Consider the following 6,237-nt stretch of genomic DNA (forward strand, 5'->3'; position numbering starts at 1 on the left):
GGGGGGTGATGGGCATGGAGGAGGGCACTTGTTGGGATGAGCACTGGGTGTTATATGGAAACCAACTTGACAATAAACTATGAAAGTAAAAAAAAAAAAATTGCCAAAATGTCTTCCAAAATGGTATGCCATTTTGAATAGAGTTACTAAATTTCCCAACTTGAATTCAATTTTTCTGATCCTTTCCTTTGTTTCCCAAGCTGGTAGTCAGGAGATTTCCCTCATCAGGCAAAGGGCACTGGCTTTGCCATCAGATCTGAGTATAAATCCTGACTCCAAAAACTTAAAAACCATTTGAATACTGTGTGACTTTGGGCAGGTTAGTGAATCTCTCTGAGCCTCACATTGAGATGTAACTCTGGATATGTGCATGATGTCACAGGTTATGTTCTCTAGGAGGTGGATTCTGAGAGGGCGCTTAGCCTCTGGGATGTCAGCCCTTGGTCTCTATACCCACAGAAAGGAGGGAAGGTGGCGGAATTGGGCAGAGGGAGAAGCTGGACAGAAATGGTCCATCAGAGCTGTCCTGATCTGGGCTGAAGTGGTCAAGCCTTTGTGTCCCGTCCAGATCAGCCATCGGATTGGTGCCCTCTTGGAGGCAGCTGTCTGCACCTGGCACAGTGTCCTTCCTCGAAGGTGCGTCTGGGTGGCACACTCCAGTATCCACCACTATGTGCCTTCAGGCCAGTCCTTCCCTTCCCAGAGCCCCCTCGGCTTACCTGTGTATGAGTGGCCAAGACCTCAGCCCCAGCCAATCCTTGTATAGCGCTTTGCAGTTCACCAAGTGGTTTCGTGGACCTTATTTCACAACAATCCTACGATGCCAGTAATTAGTCTCCCCCAGTGGGCTCTAAGGCAGTGCTGCTCCAGCGTGGTCCAAGGACAGGGCTGTGTCCATTAGTTGATTGTTACTGGTTCCTGACAAAGTAAGTACAGAATTCGAGAGTAACTGCTCAGAGACTTTAGAGCAATGTGGCAGAGTAATTTCATGTCTGTTGAAAGTACATATAAAAACGTGGGCTTGTACTATGTTTATCTTTGTTTTCACATTCCATTTTTCTGGTAATTTATATTGTATTTTTACAAATGAATAGATCCAAAATGGATTAGAGAACCTCCCACCCCACCCCAACACACGCACACGAATATGGTCATCTGCCACACACATTTTGCGAGGCATTGATCTAGGCATATCCAAATGCCAGCTTCTGACAACTTTTGCATTTTTTAAAGGGGGAGGCCCCCTTTGATCGTTAATCATTGCATTTTATTAATGGGCCCAGGGTTTACTGCTGGATTTTGTTCTTTTCAGTGTCCCTTTAAAAGGGGCTACCAGAGGGGCTACTAGAAAAAGCCTGCCTGCCTGTCTATTTCCACTCATTCCCTCACTGAAGACGTATCACTGAACACTTCAACTGGTTAAAGGTTTTCTGGCAAATGAGGGTGAAGAGTTAGAGTCTAAGAAAAGCCCAAACCTCATTCATGACCCACAAGCTCTACCAGGTCTTTCGAAATCCATTTCCTGGCATTTCCAAAGGGGAGGGGTAAGGAATAAGAATTTATTGAGTCCTCATTTGTGGGTGAAGCTTTTACAGGTGATGAAACCACGCCTCGGGGAGGTGTGTGACGTGGCCAGGCAGGTGGGAGTGGTGCCATGAGCGAGCCTTGCTGGTTCTCGGGCCCGGCCACCTCCATTGTGCCATTCTGCCCAGTTTGAGAAAACTAGGCAGAGTGGGAGCAACACGAAATAGCTGTCTGGTCAAGCAGCCTTCATACTGAGACCAGGATTCCAGAAAGTCCTTTAACCTCTCTGACACACGAACCCCATTTAGCATAAGAGTGGGTGTCACTGCGATATCATTGAGATGGTGCGTGTAGAGCATCCCGCCAGAGCCCTGCATGTACTAGGTTCTCAGTAAGTGGCTCAACCTGCTGGCTCTGTCCTTCTGTGTGGTCGTTAAGACAGATGCCCAGTTCAGCCCAAGACATCCACTGCCCTTCTGGTGCCGCCCATGACCCACTCCAGCGCAAGGACCTTCCAGGTCTCCTCCCTACCTTGGGGATAAATTGCTGACTCCTTGACTGGACATTTGGGTTTCCCCAGAGAGGAGGCAAGGCAAAGTTTGGGAACCTGGCTGCCTTGCTCACCACTCCCTTAGTCAAAGTCTGCTGAACAAAAGCCTAAAGCCCCAGCCTCCTCTTCCCTACGCCTCACTCTTGTCCCCTGAGCCATGACAGCAGCCATCACCCACGTGTGCCCTGCACTGCCCATCCTCCCTGCCTTTGCTCACTCAGCATCTTCTGTCCTCCATGCCTCAGCCTCCTCCTGAACCCTTGCAAAGCACGGCCAGGCCCCTGGTGAGGCCAGCACTTGGCCCATGCCACGTGGCTGCTGGCATTGCTAAGCTGGCTGACCCCCGTCTGACCTGTCACCATAAAGCAGTGTCAGACAGGCTGGGCCCCAATGGGCCCTTTGCTCCCTGTGGGTAATGGCATCTGAGAACTTTTTCCCAGGCCAAAGGGCAGCCTGATTTCTAGAGGAGACTCCAGCTCACCCCACACTTGAGGGCCTCTGACCCTGATTACTGCACCTTCCAAATCCTGCTGTCCTCTGGCTGTCTGAATCTCTCTGTGTGTGTACGCGCGGTCGGGGAACTGTCTTCCTGCACGATGTGGAGGCCCCTGAGGCAGGCTCTGAGGGGCCCTGAGGGGGATGTCAGTCAGGAGGGACTAAGTGATAGCTGAACTCCTACAGGTGGTGTTCTGGCACGGGGTACTAGTTGGGAGGCTAACTACTACAGCAGTCATGGGAAAAGGCCGTGTTTTACTCACAGTGTAGTGAGGATGCTCCTATCTGGGCAGATTTCTGGGGCAGCCCTCCTCCGAGAGCAGGCTCCACCTTTTCTTGTGCTGATATTGTCTTCCACACAGGGTGCCCAAGGTCACTGTGAAAAGGGGGGAAATTCTCTGCCCTCTGGCCCCCCAAGTCTCTCGCCCCTCCCTTTCTCCCATCCTGACACCTTCAAATCTCATGGTCACCTCTTACTCCAGCCTGGCCAGGCTAGGAGGTCAGGGCCAGCATTCTGTCCTCTGATCTCTGTTCAAACTGTCCCCACCCATCTGAGAACCCTCTCAGGGGCCAGCCAGGCAGCTACTTTGTGCGCCCACACACAGTGTGGTGTCACCCTCAGAGGCTGAGGGGGAGTAACGGCATTAGCCTGAGACACTGACCATTTCAGGGAGTTGGTTTTATTCAGAGAGTGGAGGCAGGTGCTATATGTGGGTAGGCTGGAGGGGGATCACTGGAGGCAGGAATGTCGTGCACAGGGCTGTGACCAGCCAGCAGCCATCCAGGTGCTCAGAGCCACAGCAGGGGAAGGAGGAAATCTGGGGCACCCAGTGGAAAGCCTACATCTACCAAGGGCATTAGGGAAGTCTTCCTCTAAAAGAGGAAACCACATCTCTGAGGGCTCATTACCATCATTAGCCAGCCTCCAAGCTTGGCCTCCAGTGACCTCACCCCCTGGGATCCCCACTCTTGTCCAGAGTGTCTCACATGCCACCAACACAATGAGGCAGAATTTATGGTGTGTGACGCAGGAGGTAGGCCATAAAAGGCAGTGTGGCTCTTCTCTCTCCAAGCTTGCTCTGGAAGAAGCTACACCACGGGCAGGCAGCCCTCTGGAGAGGTCCACACAGACAGGTCCAGAGCCTCCTGCCAACAGCCACGTGGCTGAGCCTGGGGTGGATCCTCCAGCGCTACTCAGGCCTCCTGGGATGCAGCCCCAGCCAACAGCATGGCTGCACCTCCTTATTCACCTGAGCCAGAACCCCTCAGGGAAGCCACTCCCAGATTCCTGACCTCAGAAGCTGTGGGACAGTAAGTGTCTGTGGTTTAAAGCAACTAAGTATTTATTTTATTTATTTATTTTTTTTTTAAGTAAGCCCCACACCTAACGTAGGGCTTAAACTCATGACCTTGGGATTAAGAGTCTCCTGCTCTACTGACTGAGCCAGCCAAGTGCCCCTGGAACATTTTTATATAGCATCAGAGAGCTGATTTAATCACCCCCAAGTGCAAAGCCAAGGTCCAGGTTGTACTTGCCCCAGGCCAAGTGTGCTGGACTGAGAGGAAGTACCATGTGCATAAAATTCATTTATGCAACCAACTCACAGTCAGTGGCATGCTGAGGTGCCCTAGGTCCTGTGCTGCATGCTGGGGTGGGGCTGAAGGCAACAAGGATATGATCTTGACCTTCAGAGGCTTCCCAGTCTACCAAGAGACAGTGAAGTCCACTCACCCACTAATGACCATGGCCCTTTCACCCCTGCGCCTAGCCCCAGAGAGGGGTAACTAACTCTGGCTCAGGGCAGTGAGGTGGGAGGCAGGGTATGAGAATGGGTGGGGTGTCCTGAAGGCTGACAAAGGAAGGTGCACTTTGGGGATGAGTGATGTCAACCAGGTCAAGGAGGAAGCTTGTTCCAAGGAAAGAGAACAGCATGCCCCAGAGCACAGCGGGTGCGAGCACAGTGTGCCCTAGGCAAGTCGTGAGGGGCACCGGGATGATGGGGTGCAGGGGAGGAGATTCATCAGGTGAGGCTGGCGAGGTCTAGGGGCAGATGAGAAAGATTCTAGTTGCCGAGGACTATAGGCATTAGCCTGCGACATTGGAGGCCACTTTAGGGAGTTGGGTTTCAGATGGTAGAGGCAGGTGCTATATGTGGGTAGGCTGGGAGGGGGATCGCTGGAGGCAGGAGTATCATGCATAGGACTGTGACCACCCAGCAGTCACCCAGGTGCTGTGAGAGGAAAGGAAAGTCTTGGGCACCCAGTGGAACCCCTACCTTGACCCAGGGCATTAGGGAAGACTTCCTTGAGTAGAAGAAACTAGTGTTGGAAGATGACTAGGAATTTCCCAGACAAAGGGGGAGGTAGGTGGGGGAGAAGATATTCCCAGCAGAGGGAACAGCCTGGGCAAAGCCTACAGGAAAGAGAGCAAATCTGGTACAAGTAACTGCAAATGGTTCTGTGTGATGGGAGCCCGTGGCTAATGGAGGAGGGGAAATGAAGGATGGAGAAAACTGGGCCAGATGGTGGAAGAGTGGTGAATGGCAGGCTAAGAAGCTTGGGCCACAACGTGGATATCTGTCTTCCATCAAGCCCTCCAGATCCACTCTCCACCTGTCTCCACCAGGCTCTTTCCTGGAGACCTACCTGTGTGGACTGCGGCCACAGGCCATTGTGCCCTCCAGCTTGCAGTTGGATTTGGGCAATAGGGAACCTTAGCAGAAGAGGGAGGGAGAGAGGAAAGTGGGAATGCCCGCTCCTGGCTCTTGCCCTGCAGGGTCACCCGCACAGTCTGTGGTCTCCGACCAGCGATGGCCCCTGCATGCAACACACTGCACTCTACCGGTTTGGGTCACTGCCCCCCCGTGTGGTTTCCCATGCACCTCAGAAGATCATTCCTTCATTAAACCCTCCTTAAATTATCCTGCCTTCAACATGCCATCTGGTCCCTGTTGGGATACAAGGTGATACAAACTCTAGGAACAATGGAGAGCCACAGAAGGGAATTGAGTAGGGGTTGACACAACCAGATTTGTGTTTTAGACAGCTCTTCATGGATGGTCATTGAGGATAGATTGGGGCAAGCGGCAGAGGCTGAACTGGGGCCCTGGGGACAGAATATAGCTCTATCACCATCACACAGCGAATTCCAGACTTGTGGGAACTGTTCAGTAGATTGTTTGCAAAGATGGCCGCAGAATCCCCTCATGAACCTCCAGCCTTTTGTATTGTGACATTGATGCTCCTCCCAGGTGGAGGCGGAGTCTACTCCTCACCCCTGAAACTAGGGGGTGGGGGGTAGGGCGCCTCATGAATTGCTCTGATCAACAGAATATGATGAAGTGACTGTGCAAGTTGCTCAGCCCAGGACTTAGGAGGTCTTGCAGCCTTGCTTTCATTCTTACAAAATCTAACCACGACTGAATGCTGAAGACCCATCAGTATGGGGAGGGTCCCCATGCCCACCTGAGGAAAGATACCCAGCCAGTCCCCCTACACCCCAGTGGGCCCAGCCCCTGCTGAATGCAGCTTCATGGAGCCCAGGACAACCCACAGAATTGTGGGAAATAATAATGCCTTGCTTCTTTGGCTATTCCGTTTTGGCATGGCCCACTATACAGCAACAGAGAGCTACAATGGGCGAGTACTTCTCTCGTTTGCAAAATCTT

The 6,237-nt window shown here is 52.2% G+C and overlaps 1 long non-coding RNA gene across 1 annotated transcript in view; it reads left to right on the forward strand.

Annotated features, from left to right (window-relative positions):
- LOC144241748 (uncharacterized) overlaps positions 1-6,237 on the forward strand; it is a 56,286-nt gene that overhangs the window by 29,528 nt on the left and 20,521 nt on the right. The gene's annotated exons all lie outside the window — the stretch shown is intronic.

This window comes from Crocuta crocuta, unplaced genomic scaffold (assembly GCF_008692635.1).
Source record: "Crocuta crocuta isolate KB4526 unplaced genomic scaffold, BGI_CrCroc_1.0 scaffold271, whole genome shotgun sequence".
Classification (NCBI taxonomy): domain Eukaryota; kingdom Metazoa; phylum Chordata; class Mammalia; order Carnivora; family Hyaenidae; genus Crocuta; species Crocuta crocuta.